Consider the following 18,652-nt stretch of genomic DNA (forward strand, 5'->3'; position numbering starts at 1 on the left):
CATATATGTGTGTGAGTGTGTATGTCTAGATGTGTGTGTCTGTGTGTATCTTGGCAGAGACTTTCTGCCCTCATTTTGGGGACAGCATATTTCTCTTAGAATCTGCGAGATGCTGTGAATCCTGCAGAAAAAGGCTCGCTCGGCAAGTTTTACGGCCACAGGACACTGACGATCTAAATAATGCCTAGGATTCTTAAGCTCGCAGAACTCTGCCAAATGCTCTCAGTGTTTGGAGAACAGAACTGAAGGGTGGACATCCTTTGAGTGAATGAATGGGCAAATGAAATCCAGCCCCCTGGTTTTCCCTCCAGGTTAGTATTTTCTAACCTGGCTTTCCTATTGAGAAGGTCTGATTGAAACTGATCATTAATTAAATTTCTCTGTCTATTTGACCCTGGAGGTTTCTAACATCTTGACAAACCCAGGATTTGGCTCCAGGATATTGTGATGAAATTATTAATTTATTTATTTTGGGATAAGAATTCATCCCATCCTCTCCATCCACCCTACTTGCAATTTTTCTTCATATTACCACTTGCAAGAAGTTACAGGATTAAAAACAAGCCTCGTCGTGATACATCAGTGGTTTTCGCCTAGCTTATAATTAAGGGGCTTCACACGCAGAGGAAGCCTGACAGCCGACTCTAGTCCACATGTTTAGAAGCGGGCATCAAAATGAAAACAATGAATCATCTGCAGCCCCGGCCAGGCCTGTCTTCGTGCACATGCTTGGCAGGTGGGTAGACAAACAAGAGGAAGAGGAAAGAAGGCATGAGTCCCCAAGTGCACAGAATAAGTGGGACCCACCCATAGCCATACAACCCACCTTTCCCACTGCCACCCCCGGTGCCTTCCACCAAACAGAGCTCTGGCCAGGGCAGCTCTGCTCTCCTGGCTCCCAGTGGCTGGGTTCCCGGCAGCCTGGCAGAGCCACTTGGCTTGCTGGGAAAAGCTTACTCATTGAACTTACCGCAGCCAATAAACGTGGTGTGCTGGCTCTGGACATGTGGCAAATGTGGCGAATAATGGGCTTGGGCACTTGGGGTCGATTGCTATTCTGAACCATGCATGCGATATCCTGGCCTCTAAAACACAAGATCCCAGATCACCAGTCACCCCAGGCACGACTGCAAAGCAGAGGATGTGCAAGTGGACCCCCAGGAAAAGGGACAGGAATCCAAAGATTTGAGGGTGGGGGCTGAAGTCAGGGGGAGGGCACAAGGTGGGAGCAAATGGGTGGAGGTGAAATCAGGAAGCAGACAATTGCTTGCTGGGAGAAGGTGGCACTGTGGCTGCCACCCTGGCTACTAAGTCTTCTTGGATAGTGCAGTGGACAGCACGGTCACCACCTCTCTCTTCTGTGACCCACTTGTGTGCACCTCCCTCCCTCCACTCCCCCCTCATTCTCGTCCCCCTCTCTCCCTTCCTCCCTCCCTCCCTCCCTTTTCCCTCCCTAACTCCTTCCTTCCCTCCCTCCTCTCTCCCTTCACCCCTCCCTCATCCCCTTCTCCCTCCCTCCCTCCCTCCTCCCTCCCTTTTCTCTCCCTAACTCCTTCCCTCTCTCCCTCCCTCCTCTCTCCCTTCACCCCTCCCTCATCCCCCCCCTAACTCCCTCCCCCCTCCCTCCCTCCCTCCCTCCCTCCCTCCCTTCCTTCCTTCCTTCCTTCCTTCCTTCCTTCCTTCCTTCCTTCCTTCCTTCCTTCCTTCCTTCCTTCCTTCCTTCCTTCTTTCCTTCCTTCCTTCCTTCCTTCTCTCCCTCCTTTACTTCCTCCCTCCCTTCCTCCCTCCCTTCCTCCTTCCCCTGAGACATTAGGTTTGATGAAGGAGAGCAATCCAACAAATTCAACAACTTTAACTGAGGAGGTTGATCTTTATTCAAAAATATTTTTTTTAACCTTTCAGTGCCTGGAAAACTTGAAAAAAATATAGGGAGAGGTCAACCTTGTGTCTCCATGGCAACACACACAGCATCAGAATGGCTCTCTGAGTGGGTGAAGGGAGGTGAGAATGATTGGCAGGGATGTAGCTCCCTCAGATGGGCATTTCTGTCCTCATTTCTGGGCTCTGCCTTGGCAGATGGCCACAGCATGGGCATCTCCAAAACATCGAGGTGTCCAGTGCTCCTGCTCAGCTGTGCGACTGAGAACTTTCAGAGATTTATCCCGGAGTTTGCTTCTTTGGGGACTGAGACCACCTTCACCAGAGTCTGTGGGGGCTGGTGGGGCAGCCATATGAAAGATTGCCCCAGACAGACTCTTTCCTTCCATCAAATGGCCAGTCTGTCTATCTCGTTCTAGCCAGAAGTCTATGTGAACAGAGGAAGCTGGCCTGCTGTTCAAATCTCTTCTCCAGGGCCCTCCAACCTTGACAAATGACACCCCATTCAAGTTTATCTTGAAATGAACTTCTTGATTCTGTTCCAGATCCCAGGTGTGAGAGGGAAAAGAGGGAAGCGGAATGATATGGGGGGCTCTAGAGGCCAAATCAGACCCAACAGCGGAAGTCACCAGTGGGAAGGACCTCTTGTGGTCTGGCAGTGGATGACTTGGGGGCCACAACTGGCTGTGCTCATGGCTGACTCCCAGCTTGGTGCTCAGGGATCAAGCCTGGTGATGTTCAGGGAACCCTGTGGGATGTCAGGGATCAAACCCGGGTCTGCTGTGTGCCAGGAAGTCCCCTCCTAGCTGTGCTATCTTTCCAGCCCTGGTGTGGGAATGAATGGACCAATGGGAGGTCTGGCCCTTTCTCCCACAGCTCATGAGCCCGTGCACCTCCTGGGGAGTAGGGGCCAAGCCCATCTCCTGCAGGGCGCCGGCCTGGGCTTATGTGTTGTTCTCTTACTGCCTCCTGCTCTTCCTGCTCGCCAGAGGTTGGTCTGAGCTTGGGTTTTTGTTCGTCTGTTTGTTTTTTGCTCCTTGGATCACATTTGGTGATGCTCAGAGGTTACTTTTGGATCTGCACTCAGGAATTACTCCTGGCAGTTCTGCTCGGGGGACCATATGGGATGCTGGGAATTAAACCTGGGTCGACTGAGTGCAAGGCAAATGCCCTACTTGCTGTGCCATGGTTTCAGTTAAGCTTCATTTTACAGATGGGTGAAAACCAAGTAGGGGAAACATGAAGCCACTTGATTGCCACAGGTGAGTGGCTGTTCCCCACTGTAGGTTGCTGGTGGGACAAGCAACAGGACAGAGCTGTCAATGGTGTCTTGGGCCTGGAGCAGGGGGCGAGCAAGCATTTTGTCAGGCTGCCTCAGGACAAACACTCAGTGAATCTCAACCTGCATCTCCACTGGGCCTACCTTGGTCCCCTCACCCCGCCGTGTGCTGTCCTGGGTGCCAGGGCTGGTGCTGGTGGCCTCCCTGCCCTGGCACCTGGTGTTCTGTGTCAGCAGGGCCTGAATCCCAGAGATACACGGGATCTCATGGGTACAAAGAGACGAGACCACTTTGCTAGGATCATTTGGCTCAGCGAGGCTCAGGGAGCAACACGGGGGCCTGCCTTGCCTACTTTTCTCTCTTGACATCCCCAGTGGACCCACTACAAAGGCTCAGAGGAGGCACCATGCTGCCCTAAGCTTTTCCATGCATCCCCATACTGGGTTGGTTTTATTTATTTATTTATTTTTGGCTTTTTGGGTCACACCCAGTGATGCTCAGGATTACTTCTGGCTCTGCACTCAGGAATCACTCCTGGTGGTGCTTGGGAGACTATATGGGATGCCGGGGATCAAACCTGGGTCTACCGCATGCAAGGCAAATGCCCTACCCGCTGTACTATCACTCTGGGCCCTGGGTTGGTTTTAAAGGCCAGCTCTGAGACAGCCTGGGATTTAGGAATTCTTGGCAGAGCTGGCCCTGAGGGCTGGACAAGGTGGAAGGGGCTCAGGAAAAATGACCCCATCTTCCGAGAAATGAAGAAGTAAATTGACAACCAGGCTAGCAAGTTGTGAGAGAAGAACAAAGTACCTTGGCTGGATACAGGACCCGGGCAAGATAATGTAAATGTCTGGACAAAAATCTTGGCTGTCTCCAGGTTTGCCTCATTCCACCTTAGTGTTAACATTCCTAAGGGACTGGAGTCGCAGTACAGTGGGGTGAGCACTTGCCTTGCTTGCTAAGCTGACCCAGGTTTGATGGCTGGCACCCCAAGGGTCCCCTGAGCACCACCAGGAGTGAACCCCATGGACAGAGCCAGGAGTAAGTGCTGCTAGGTATGGCCCCCAAACCAAAATAAAATAAAATGCTCAAGTCTGCTTCCAAGCACCTGCTTTGAGAGACTCTGGCCTCCCTTCCCTCCCTCCCTTCCTCGCCTCCCTACCCCCGCCACCTCCTTCTGCTCTTCCCTGCCCCCCTCATCCTGATCCCACCTCTTCTCCACACCTGAGTGCTGACTTAGTACCTAAGAGCTGGGAAACGCCCAGGAAATCAGGCTTTTATCATCCCAGAGAGGAAGCGGTGGGGGTGGGGGGCAGGCGTGAGGGACACAGCCTGGCCCCTACATCTCATAGGGAGTGTCTGTGATGCATGAAGTTCCAACAAGAACCATTGGGATCATTTGACTTTAGGCCATGGACCAATGGTCTTCGAAACAGTCATAACATCTTTTTTTTAAAAAAAAATTATTAGTGAATCACCATAAGGTACAGTTACAAACTTATGAACTTTCGTGTTTGCATTTCAGTCATACAGTGATCTTTCACCCATCCCTCCACCAGTGCCCATTCTCCTCCACGAATGTTCCCAGTATCCCTCCCACGACCCCCACCTCATCCCCCACCACCCTACCCTGCCTCTGTGGCAGGGCATTCCTTTTTTTTTCCTCTCCTTTTGGATGTTGTAGTTTGCAATAGAGATATTGAGTGGCCTCCATGTTTGGTCTGTAGTTTACTTTCAGCACCATCTTTCAACCCAAATGGGTCCTCCCAACATCATCTACTTAGTGTTCCCTTCTCTATCTTAGCTGCCTTTTCCCCCAGCATGTGAGACCAGTTTCCAGAGAGAGAGAGACAGACAGACATAGAAAGATCACACCCATCTGTGGAATATAAAGTAACAGAATGGGAGACTAACACCCAAGAGTAGTAGAGATAAGGGCCAGGAGTCATGACATCTTAATGCTCTCCAAACACCTTGGCTTTCTATGCCTTCACCACACTGTGTGTTTATTCCAGTCACTTCTTTTCATTTGGCAGGGGGAGGGGAGGGGGCTCCTGGCACACTCATTCAACTGGGACAGTGGAACTGTTCAACGCTAAGGTCTGGGCCAGACATGCTGGGGGGCAGTCGGGGTCCCCCCACTGCTGTAGCCTGCAGTGTTGTGGGGAAACAAGCAATGTTGGGGATCCAACTTGGGGCCTCATGCATGAAAGGCACGTGCCCCTGACCCCTGAAATCTCTTCATGCCTCCTGTATACCCCTCCCCCCATCCCCTGACCTTCATCCTTTGCTTCTCTGCTGGCTGCCCACCTCACCAGGACGTGCATTGTCAGAGAGCTGAGCTGTTTCTCTTGCACAGAGTTCTTCAGGAAGACCATGCAAACCGGGACAGAGGAAGAGAAGAACAGGTGAAAACAGCTAGGTATGGAGGAGAGAGGGTGGCGCCCATCTGTCCAGTGGTGGTGGTGGCTGAAAACTGTCATGGGATTCAATTTGAAGGTCCATTTTTAGGGAAGGTAAAGACCATCAGCCACCAGGGGGACTGAGACCAGAGAGGTGCCCCGATCAACGTGTCAGTGGGATTGAGGAGGGCCAGGGGGAAGGTCTGAAGTGGGTCCATTTTTACATTTTTTATTTTCAGTTTTTCAATTTTAATTTTTATAAAGTTGTTCACAATAGTTCATTACAAATAATGTTGAAACACCAATTCCACCACCATGCACACTTTCCCACCACCATAAGAGGAAAGTGTGTTAAGATTGTTGTATTTTACCCTGGAGCCATTTAAGCCCTCATATAAGATATTACAAGCATGTCTATTAAAACCAAATAAATGTGTGCCACTTTTAGTACATCCGTGTGCTAGAGTGTAAGAGGATGCGCAGCCACGAATGTGGCCACGTGCTCCAGGATGTTCTGTGTTGCTCTCTTCCAGGAGCTTTATTTCATAGTCTCTGGGTCTTGGCTATTGTGAGATTATATGGTGCTGGGGAAAGTGTGTGGGTGTGACTGCCAAGCTACTGGAAAACTGGGGAGCTGGGGGAGGAGCGGGCTTGGAGATCTCACTCACGGGTCCTGCATACCTGGATTTTTCTGCAGGTTTCCCTGTAGGTGAGGCTCATCTGAGCTGGTGGAGACTTGCCTTGAGCATGGCTGTGGTTGGGTTCTAGAGGTCTTTGGCTGCTGGGGTGCTGCTTGGGGCAGAGACAGAAACTCAACCTACCCCCACTCTGGGGTGTCAATGTTTTTAAATGGAAGCATCACTCAAACAATTTGCCACGGCAATACTCATCCATTGAACAAACACTACTTGGTTTCCACCATAGGCCGCCCCCACTTCTGGGCAGGCAGGACAAGCCTGAGACAGAGCTTATCATCTGGTGGGTGCAAAGGGGTGTTTGTGGGGTGAGGCAAGAAACACACAAACAAGCAAATGGGCAGCACATTGGCAAACAGTGGTGTTGCTGCAGATCAAGAAAGATGGGGAGAGGGTCCAACCAGCAGACAAAGGGCATATGAGGATGTGCTGGAGCTCCAGATATGATGGCCAGCATCACCTGGTCCTCCATCAGTAGTGACCCCTGAGTAGGCAAAAGAGACAGAGGAGACTCCAACACAGAAGATGCTACAAGTTCTAGATCGGGGAACATCTCAAGGAAAGTATGGGTAGAAATCACATAGATGACGGCATGAGGGGTGTCCCTCGGGACAGAAGAGAACATATAGGAAGGAAACAAGGCTGATAGGAGGTCACAGCTACAAAATGGCCAAGAGACAGTGCTCAAGAAAATAGAGGCACATCAAAGGATAGTTTCTCCTCTTCACCTGCCATGTACTGTCCAGCAGGGATGACTAAAGCCAGACAAGGTCAGAACCCACATGAGAGGCAGTCCCCAGGCACTGAGACAGGCTCCAAATGCTGAGCCAGAAGCCTTTGGGATGCTGCTGCAGCCATTGCTAATCAACCCCCAACCCCCACTCATGACTTGGTTGAACAACCTGTGTTCTTGGAGTTTTGTTTTGGTTTCTGGTTTGTGGGGACCATATTCAGTGTTGCTCAAAAATCACTCCTGGCCAGGTTGAATGGGGAAACATATAGGGTGAGTAAGACCAAACCCAGGTCAGCCACATGTGAGGCAAGCACCCTCCCCACCATACTACCTCTCCAGTCTCTGGAGAACTGATTTTTATAGCTCATTAAGGCTTCTATAAACTGATGAGTAAAGAACATGCCAACTCTAAATCTAGGGCAGGGAAAAAGCAATGATTGCCAAGTACTCCTTTCCCCATGAAACCATTTCTAATTGTCCCATACAGTAATCACAGCTTCCCACACCTTCCAGAGTGAGTTTCTGGTTGCCTCAATCACCTTATGCTTTTACATCCCCCAGGCTTCCTTCTCATTGGATTTTGGGTTATTTGAAGAGACCCAATGAGTATTTTCTATACTTCCCGTGTCAAATTTATTATAGAAACAAAATACAAACTATCGGATGATTTTGTATAACCATTTGTAAGGGGGCCAGGAGAAAGAATAGAGGCTAGGATGCATGTCTTGCATGCCTGACCCAGGTTCAATATCTGGCACATGGTCCCCAGGTGGAGCTCTGGAGGTCCTGAGCACTGCCAGGGTGGCCCCAGGTGTCCTGGGCACTGCTGGTCCTGACCAGTACCACCTCCTGGATGCTGCACTGAACCACCAGCCCCAGTGGCTGGGGGTGCTGAGAACCAGCCCCCCACCTCCCAATAACTGTAGCACTGTAGCACTGTCATAGCACTGTCATCCTGTTGTTCATCAATTTGTTCGAGCAGGCACCAGTAAAGTCTCCATTGTGAGACTTGTTGTTACTGTTTTTGGCATATCGAATATGCCACAGGTAGCTTGCCAGGCTCTGCCGTGTGGGTGGTATACTCTTGGTAGCTTGCTGGGCTCTCCGAGATGGACAGAGGAATCAAACCTGGGTCGGCTGCATGCAAGGCAAACTCCCTACCTGCTGTGCTATCATTCCAGTCGCTCCCAATAACAAGGCACTCAAAAACATTTGCCACATGCCCCAGCCACCCCTATTGCTGTATAGATAAAATGGGTACAAGTGACTCTGTTTAAATCACCATACACACACGCACACACACACATTTGTAGAAAGTGTGTTTAAAAGGAGCTTGAGGAATCTCATTATGGAAACCAACATCTTCAGCACAATGACCGATTTCAAGCAATGCCATGGTCCATGAAAACCATCTCAGCTTGCACGCATGTATGCATGCACATACAAATTCACGTGTACGAGCACCGAGTGTTCAGTAGTGTCTGCTGTACATCTAGATCCTGGCAGCCAGTAGTCTCTCTCTCTCTCTCTCTCTCTCTCTCTCTCTCTCTCTCTCTCTCTCTCTCTCCTTTCCTTGCCTCCACAGGCCTTACTTTCAGGCCTCCTTCCGGTATTTTAACCCTTTCAAAAGGCACAGGATTGGGGCTAGGCTGATGGCAGAGTCCTGACATCCATCCCAATGAAGAGAGAGAGTGTCTGAGAGTAGGTTACTTTTGAACACTGCAAAGAGGAATCCTGGGGCTGAGGAGACAGTTCAGAGGTGTCACATGTGCCTTGTAAGCCCCTCTCCTTGATTGATCCCTGGTCCCACGTGCTCTCCAAGCACCATCACATGTAGCCCTAGAGGTCCCCATTCACCACCACAGACATCTCCGTGCACTGCTGAGCATCCCTGAAGGTCCCCAGCACCACCCCATTCCTGGCACTAACACTGAACCACTGGCCTAGTTGGCCAAGTATCCTCAGTATCCTGGACCCCTTGAGCACTGTTAGAAGAACACCCCCAAATGAATCTCTACCTCAACAAAAGCTTAGAGAAATATCAGAGCTCAGGAAATACGAAGAGGAGACAGACAGGACTGGATGTAGCTCAGTGGGAAAACACAGGTGACCTGGGAGATCTGGGTTTGAGTCCTTGGAAACCGCCCCCCCCCGCCCCAACCCGCCAAACAAAAAGATAATACACACATATGTTCCTGTCATTCAGGACTGGCAAATTTGTTAGGAGATGCAGATCTCTAAATGTGACTTGAAGGCTTTGGTTTGGTTTGGGTTTTAGGTTTGGGGGCCATGCCTGGCAATGTTCAGGAGCTACTCCTGGCTCTGCTCAGGAGTAATCTCTGGAGGTGCTCAGGGAACCATTGCATGGGGTGGGGCAGGGGGTAGTGCCTGGGATTGGAACCAGGCTCACAGCCTCTGCAGTTGTGTGCAAGTTGAGTGCTTTGCTATCCTGTCTCCTTTCTCCAGCCCCATCTTGAAGGTTCAGAACCAGATGTGGGTATGTACAGAAGCAAGAATTGGCATCCCTTGCTCGTACGTTTGTAAGGATTCTGAATGTCTCTTGTCATGGCATCTGTACAGAGCAGCCGCTCTACAGAGTGGCTTATAGTATCTGCCTTCCTCTTGGGTCACAGAAAGGCCCACGGCAGGTAGATGTGGTTCAGTTGATTTTCCACCACTATGAGTAGAGCAGCATGAAGCACACTGGCCACTTAAAATGGGTTCCCAGGGCAGAAATGAAGGGAGATACACGAGTCTGACTCTCTAAGGGGGAAAGTAGTTCTGCAGGCCCGGGGCTCAGACTTACAAGATACAGTTTTACTAAAAACACCAGGTGACCTGAAACAGCAGCCTGGCAAGACCATTCTATAGGACTTAAGACATTATCCTTTGAGCAACGGGTAGGCACTGATGGTTTTGAAGAGGGGAAGTGACATGATCAGATCTGTGTTGGAGACAGATGGTTCTGGTCTGAAAGGAAGATGGATGGGATGAAGGGGAGAGAATCATAGCAGAGGTGGCTGGTTTGGTCAGAGCTGTGAATTGCCCAGATTTCCCACAAATGTTTGTTGTTAAAGGGACAAATATCAGAAGTCCCCAACTCTGTGGTGGTGGTGGCTGGAGGAGGAAGTGCCTGGGAGACAATGAAGGAGTTGTGATGTTGGGGTACAGGGGAGAGAGGCACCCCAGCCCTGGCTGCTCCCCTTGAGTCCAGAGGCTGCCCTCCACTCCACAGCTAGCCAATATTTGCTCCGAAAAAGCACTGCTCAAAGAGAAAATGTAGCCCAACATTCTGTATGATTCAACCATTTTGTAAATATGATCAAAACATGTTTTTCTTTTTCTTTCTTTTCAAAGATGGAATCAGAAAAATGCAGTGGCAGGGAACGTGGAGAGATACATCTGTTCTTCTCTCTCTCTTTCTCTCTCTCTCTCTCTTCATTTTTCTCATTCAGGACCAATCAACTATGCATCAGAAACTCCTGGCACTGAATTATGAAGTCACTTTAGTTCTTAGAGGCCTTGGGCAATAGCAATAAATAAATAAATAAAATAATAAAAAAATAACAAGCCCAAACCAAACAAAACCTTGTACACATGAGCAGACTCATCTCCCAGCCGATAACTAGAACACCTTGGCTGTTAAAAAGCAGGGCCAATTTCCTCCCACACTAAGACAGAAACAATTGCAGATCTGACAGTCCAGATACCTTGAGAATTGCATCCCATGTTCAAGGTGAATTGTGCTGAGGCTGATGCTGACCTATCAGACCCTCTCCACCAGCACGGCATAGATCAAAGCCCTTCGAACAGATGAGCAAATTCTCTCTGGCTCTCAGGGATGAGGAAACCCTCTCTGTTTTATGTTTTTAGTCACATAATTAAAAAGCCAGGGCTAGAGACATAGTACAGCATAGTACAGCGGGCCGGACGCTTGCCTTGCACGTGGCTGACCTAGGCTCAATTCCTGTCATCCATCTGATCCTCTGCGCCATTCCAGGAGTGATTTACTGAGCGCAGAATCAGGAATAATTTTGAGCATCGCCAGGTGTGGCTTCCCCAAAACAACAACAACAACAACAACAACAACAGAACAAAACAAAAAACACAGGAAAAAAGAAGCCAAAAGGCCGTGGGTCTGATCTGGATACCTGACAATTGACATATTTGCAAAAAGAAAACAAAATACCCATAAAAAAGCAAAGGGCATTCTCTGCCAAATAACAAATGCTGCCAAATGCTTTTCATGGATAATTGTATTGATTTTTGTTCACAGCTATTTTTTTTCTTGAGGAGGATACTGAAGATTATAAAGATACGTGATCACCTAAGATGAACAGGATGTCATTTACTCAGATGTTCAAGAACAAACTGTCACCTAAGGTACACAAAATAGTTGTGTCCCTTGGGTCATGCTTAGCTGAACTTGTGTCAGGAATTGAATGTTCAGAGGGGAACACAGGATCTTACTGTTGGGCAAACAGTAAGGTTTGTTCTTACTGTTCTCTTGTTTTTCATGAAACTGAACTCTATTAGCAGGTGGATACAAGGCAGAGGGCTGGTCATAATTCCCATGCTCAGTGCATGGCAAAGAGTAATAGAATCTGGAACATCTCCCAGGAGCCATTGACAACCAAGCTATTGGTCGCAGTTATTTCTAGAGTTGGCTGGAGTGATAGTACAGCGGGTGGGCATTCACCTTGCATGCGGCTGACCCAGGTTTGATCACCAGCATCCCATATGGTCCGCCGAGCACCATCAGGAGTGATTCCTGAATGCAGAGCCAGAAGGAAGCCCTGAGCATCGCCAGGTATGACCAAAAAAAAAAAAAAAGAAAAAGAAAAGAAAAAAAAACTTCCTTGATAGTCTTTCCTTATGAATTAATCAAATACTAAACATTAAAATAAAAACAAACAAAAAAAAGTCTGTTAGAGGGGAGGGAAAAAAACAACAACAAATGTTTTCTAGTTGTTTTGAATACTGGATGAAAAAGTGGAGGAAAGGTGTGATAAATGCAGATCGTGGAGAGATGTTTAAAGGTTCTTGAGGAGGTTGGAGAGAAAGACCAGTAGGTAAGGTGCTTGCCTTGTGCATAGCCAACAGGCGTTGGGTCCCTGAAACCCCCACAGGCTCCCCTGGGCCCGACCAGGAGTCATCCCTGAGCTCAGGGTCAGATGCAAGCCCTGCGCTCCATCAGTCCTACTTTCCTAAATTATATATATATATATATATATTATATACACACAAACTATATATATATACACACACACACACACTCTTGAGAGATCACAAAAACAGTCTTTGAACATTGGCAGTAGAAATAAAGAGGTGAAAACCAATTTATTTCCCACGAAGGGAGGGGCTGTTCTTGGATGCGGAGGAAGAGGCTAGGGTTCGAGCCCGACTTTAGCGAAAAGGTGTGCTTGGCTCACCCAGGACCGGGCAGCGACAGAGGCCGGGGACCGGACTCTGACGCCCACGAGGCTGATCCCAGGGATGTGCGGAGCAATCAGCGCTAAGCGGTGCGCCTGGGAAGAGGCCTCGGCGGCGGCTGGGCTGGGGCCGCCCTCGGTGGGCCGCGCGTTTCCCTTCGCACCGTGGCGCGGGCGCTCCCAGACCTGCTGGGGCTCCGCCTGCCTCGCCGGGCTCATTAGGGAGACAGGAGCCGTCTCTGGCAGCTCTGGGAGGCGGCACCCAGATGGGGCGGCCTGATTGCCGCGCGCGCCGCGGCTGCGCCGTCAGCAGCAGGTGTCACCGTTTTTGTGGCACCCCGAGCTTTGCAAAGTGAGCGGAGCGAACAATTAGCGCTGATTGCAAAAGCCTGATCTGTTTTTCTTCCCCCTTCCCGGTTCCCGCTTACATCAAGCCCCCCTCCCCACACCCCGAGGTACTATCTCCCCGCCCACCTTTTAAAAACACATATTGCCTGACTTGCGTGTCAACTCCGAAAGTCCTGATCTGCACCCCGAGTTTATGTTCATTTTCTGCTCAGCTCACGGGCCCCCGGAGAGTGCTGGGACCTCCCAAGGACAGTGAAGAAACCACTTTCTTCCTGAGTAACGCCGGTGGCTGAGGTGGTTCTGTTTAATGTTCAGTACTCTGGAAGTCCCTAATAAGTCCCTTTGGAAGGAGAAAAGAGTTGCTCTTTGTGTGTTTTAAAATGTATTTTATATTAAAAAAAAATTAGGTGTGGGGGGTACACCCGATGATGCTCAGGCCTTACTCCTGGCTCTGAGCTCAGGAATCACTCCTGGAAGGGCTCTAGGTACCGTACAGGATGCCGGGGATCACCCCCACTCCCTGCCCGCCACATGCAAAGTAAGTGCTCTCCCCACTGGGATATAGTTCCACCCTCACTTTTTTTTTCACAAATGGGTGAGGAATAAATGGCAAATTCAGAGTGGTAAGTGTTGGCCTACGTTGTATAGAGGAGTATGTGTACTGAGGGTGTTTCAGATTTTAAAAACAGGGACAGAATTCGAAGTGTCGAACTGCGTGGTGGCTCCAGGGAGACTGTGTATGGCTCCATTCCTAGGGTCACTGTTTAATGGGGCATCGGTTCTCTTTTCCTTTGAATAAAAATAAATATTTTTTAAATAGTATGAGACTAATATCCCAGGACAGGGAAAGCAGGGACCAGGAGGACTGGTCAATGGTTGGAAGTTTGTCACAAGGGTGTGAGTGTGTGTGTGGGGGGGCGGCAAAGAGAAGGACCAGTATGACAATAGTAGTTGGAAATGATCACTCTGAACAAGAACTGAGTGTTGAGAGTAGGTAAAAATATACATGATAACCTTTCAGCACTTTCAGCATCTGTATTGCAAACCATAATGCTTGAAAGGAAGGAGAGAGAGAGAGAGAGAAAGAGAGAGAGAGAGAGAGAGAGAGGGAGGGAGAGAGAGAGAGAGAGGGAGGGAGAGAGAGAGAGAGAGGGAGAGAGAGAGAGAGGAGAGAGAGAAAGAGAGGTGGGCGGGGGGAGGAGTGCCTCTGTGGGGGCTTAGGGGGAGAGCGAGATGGAAACTGGGGACATTAGTGGTGGAAAATGTACACCGGTGAAGGGACAGGTGTTGGAACATGATATGACTGCAACCCAATTAGGAACAATTTTGTAACTGTGATCTCACTCTAATTCAATTTAAAAAATACATATATATATATGTTTTTTAAATGGATAAGACCCAAAGACACAACAGCCTCCACCAAAATTTATGGGGAAAAAAAGAATTAATCTTGAATGTGTTTCCAATACTTTGATCCAAAATGTGACTTTCTTATGGAGACAACTTGAATCAGGTGTTAATTTGGGGCAACTTGTTCCTTGACAGAGCCTAGTGCTGTTCTGCTAGTCTATATTGTGCATGAAAACTGGCCCCCCAAATTGCTAAGGCTATTGACAAGTCAGCCTTCTACTAACTTAATCAATAAGCATCCCCTACCCCCCCATCTATTCCTCAGTCTCCCAACACATTGGTAAGAGTGATGCCTGAAAAAGTGACTTGATCCTTCTGAACTCAATTTCTCTTTGATCCCTTGGAGAGGATTTTAATATCTACTTTGCAAGAGTTTTTAGAACTAGAGAAAGGAAACTAATTGGGAGGTGGGGTAGAGTTGGTTTAAACAGGGTTTACCCCTGGCTATTGAACTCAGGAATTACTCCTGGCGGGCTCAGAGGATCATACGGGATGCCAAGGATTGAACCCAGGGTGGCCACATGCAAGGCAAATGTCTTCCCCGCCGTACCATCATTATATCCTCAAGAAGCTCTTTTTGAAAGAAGACACAGGACCTGGTGGGCAGTAACCAAGCAAGACATACCAGCGGTCACGATAGTTGTGGTGATTTTGACTCAAGCCACAATGGAATCAGCAACATCCACAGACCTTCCCAGCTGAGCGGCTGTTGTTTCACCATCTTGGGGAAGCACATATGTTTTCGGAGGATACAGAACGAAATGGTCAATGACCACTTTAATAAAAAAAAAGTATAATGCACTTGTTCTTTGCTGCTGACCCTTCTCAGATGACCTCCTTACCTCCCCATTTTCCAGTTAGACCCATTAGCAGAATGCGTTGCAATATGGTGCTTGTCATCTGTTTCAAAGGCACAGCGATTGGATACAGGTACACCAGATGGATAAACCTAGTGTGACTAATTATTGTGTATTTGCCTTTAATTATTATCATTTATTACCGGAGGAAAGACAATGGAAGTGTCTGGCGGAGGAGACATTGCTGGCAGTGGGGACATTTTTCTTGCGACATTACTGAGTATAGCTCAAGTTTTCAGAGGGGGGCAGCAAACAGAACATGGGCCACGAAGGAGCATCATCGATTGGAAGATCACATTTCATTTTCGTTAACATTTCATCTAATTGGCTTCAATAAATGGCCAGCATCAAATTTTCAGAGCATGTCCCTGAGAATTTTGGATATTAACCCCGCTCTACCATTTTGAAGCCTTTCACAGAACAGTACCTCGAATAATTAGGCTGACAAATGGGTAGTAATGATTGAGATCCTGGAGAGGGATCTGAACCCACTAAATGATCTTCAGACTTTCCAAATTCTGTATGCTAAGTGCCCCAGGGTCAAACAGGACTATTTCAATTTTCTTTTATTAGGAAAAAATTCTTTAAATTTTTTAAAAAAATAGTTTTTAAAACTGAATCACAGTGAGTAGAATGAACATTTTCTGGGTTTTATTTTTCCCAGTATAGAAAAGAATTCATGTATGATTTTAGAAGATTATTCCAATTTTACTGTTATGATATGCTGTCATTGAAACTTTAGTATATCTCACACCCATGATTTCTTGATATTTAAAAATTAGGCATGTAGACCACATATCAACTAATAATGATTATAATAAAAATTAGGTGTTACAGTATTGCACTGTCACTGTCCTGTCCTCCCGTTGTTCATAGATTTGCTCTAGCGAGCACCAGTAATGTCTCCATTGTGAGACTTGTTGTTACTGTTTTTGGCATATCAATATGCCATGCAGGCAGGATACTCTCGGTAGCTTGCCAGACTCTCTGAAAGGGACGGAGGAATTGAACCCGGATCAACCGTGTGCAAGGCAAACTCCCTACCTGCTGTTCTATCGCTCCAGTCCTTAGCCTCATTTATTTAGACACTACAATTAAATTTCTGATTTGCCTGAACATTAGGGAACTGACAAGGCCCAAATTAAACAAAATAAAATGGCTGTGCAGGGGAACCAAGGCTCTTCCTCATCAGGGATGTGCATCTTCTTCTACCTTTAGGTGTCCACATTTCAGGCTCTTGGTCCACTGACAGGAGGGAGAACATTCTTCCTTGCACCCCCATTCCACTGCTGTCCCCAAGGAACAGGATCTTTATGTGCAGATGGCTGGAATCCATCAGCTACTGACCTACAGATTCAGAACCCACCACACCCCCTCCTTTCCTGGTTCTCCAACAGCAGGTGGGCTCTTGAGGGGATTCTCCATCCCCCAAATAGCATGAGCCTGTTCCTATAATAGTCTCTTCACAGAGAGATGGGATTTGTCTTTAAAGATATATGAGGATTCATATAGAGATATAGATCTCCATATCCTATTTGTGCTATTTCTCTGGAGAATTCTCCCGCATCACATGGTCTCCTGAACACTCTGCACCGATGGCAGTAGTCCTGTGCACCACTGTCAGGGTCACTAGGGAAGTCCCTGGTACCATAGGGCCAGAAACCATTTGCCTTTGCCATTATGGGGACAGAGGGAAACAGTGAATCTCAGCCAAACAGGCTAGTTGCTGCTCTGACCCTATGGTATCAAGGACTTCACAGGTGACCCTGACAGTGCACAAGGGCGCACAGGACTACTGCCAGTGGTTCAGGATGCTCAGGGGACCAGGTGATGTGGGAGAATGAGCCACAAAGCATGTGCCTTCACCCCTGTACTTTATCTCTCTGGCCCCTGTCTTTTTTTTTTAATATTACTTCCAATTGACATTTGGCTCTACTTTTATAATCACCAATGTTGTGAGCTCCTAGAGTTTGGCAAGCTACTCATGGCATATTTGATATGCCAAAAACAGTAACAAGTCTCACAATGGAGATGTTACTGGTGCCCGCTTGAGCAAATCAATAAGCAACGGGATGACATTGCTACAGTGCTGCAGTGAATCACAGTGCGCTAGTTAAAGTTGTTCATGATTGAGTTTCAATCATATCATGTTCTAACACCCATCCCTTCACCAGTGTACATTTCCCACTACCAATGTCCCCAGTTTTCCTCCCATACCCTTCCCTCGTGTCTACGTCAAATACTTTTCTTCCCTCCCTCCCTCCCTCCCTCCTCCCTCCCTCCCTCCCTCCCTCCCTCCCTCCCTCCTTCCCTCCCTCTCTCCCTCCCTCCCTTCCTCCCTCCCCCTTCCTTCCCTCCCTCCCTCCCCTTGGCATTATAATTTGCAATAAAGATACTGAAATGTTATAATATACATCTCTTTGCCTACTTTTATCACTCAGTTCTTGTCCAGAGCGATCATTTCCAACTATTATTGTCATGCTAGTCCTTTCTCTATCCTAAATGCCCTCTGCACTCCCTGCACTCCCCACCCTTCACTTGCAGCAGGTTTACAACCATTGACCAGTTTTCCTGGCCCCTGCTTTTCCTGGCCTTGGATACTATGTCTTTATATCCTGGAGATGAATGCAGTCATTCTATATCTGTTCCTCTCCGTCTGACTCTTTTTATTTGCATGAAGAGTATCAGCAGGATACTCTCCATGTCCATCCACTTACAAGCAAATTTCATAACTTCATGAAAAACATTTTTAAAAAATTTACTGGCAATTAGGATCCAATCATGATGGAAATAATTTTAAAAGGTTTTGACTCCAAAGTTAAGAACTGGGAAACGGGCTGGAGCGATAGCACAGTGGGTAGGGCATTTGCCTTGCACGCGGCCGAACCAGGTTCAATTCCCAGCATCCCATATGGCCCCCTGAGCACCTCCAGGAGTAATTCCTGAGTGTAGAGCCAAGAGTAACCCCTGTGCATTGCCAGGAGTGACAAAAAAAAAAACAACAACAACTGGGAAACTTAAGGAAGATACTTTGAGTAAGAAAGTTTGTACTTAAGATTATTTATTAGTAGGCAAGTAAACACATTAACAGAGTTTAAAATAAGCATTGGTGCCCAAAAGAGGTTGTTTCCTCCCTGCTATGGATCACTATGAATATAAAGATAGATGGATAAGAAAAAAATGCTTGCTCATATGCTAGAATTTGCATTTTCTCATGCACATGAGACATGTGCTGGGCTATTGAACCCCTTCCCTAGTGTATGGAATTCTTTTCTTTGTAATTTCTTCAAGGACTAGATCGATAGCACAGCGGGTAGGGCGTTTGCCTTGCACACAGCCGACCCAGGTTCGATTCCTCCGTCCCTCTTGAAGAGGCCGGCAAGCTACAGATAGTATCCCGCTTGCACGGCAGAGCCTGGCAAGCTACCCATGGCATATTCGATATGCCAAAACCAGTAACAACAGTCTCACAATAAAGACGTTACTGGTGCTCGCTCAAACAAATCGATGGACAACAGGATGACAGTGCTACAGTGCATTGCTACAGTAATTTCTGGTTTAAGAGAATATCAGTAGCATCTTATTTGGTGAAGTAAGATCAGAAACAATAACACCGG

This window comes from Sorex araneus, chromosome 6 (genome assembly GCF_027595985.1).
Source record: "Sorex araneus isolate mSorAra2 chromosome 6, mSorAra2.pri, whole genome shotgun sequence".
NCBI lineage: Eukaryota > Metazoa > Chordata > Mammalia > Eulipotyphla > Soricidae > Sorex > Sorex araneus.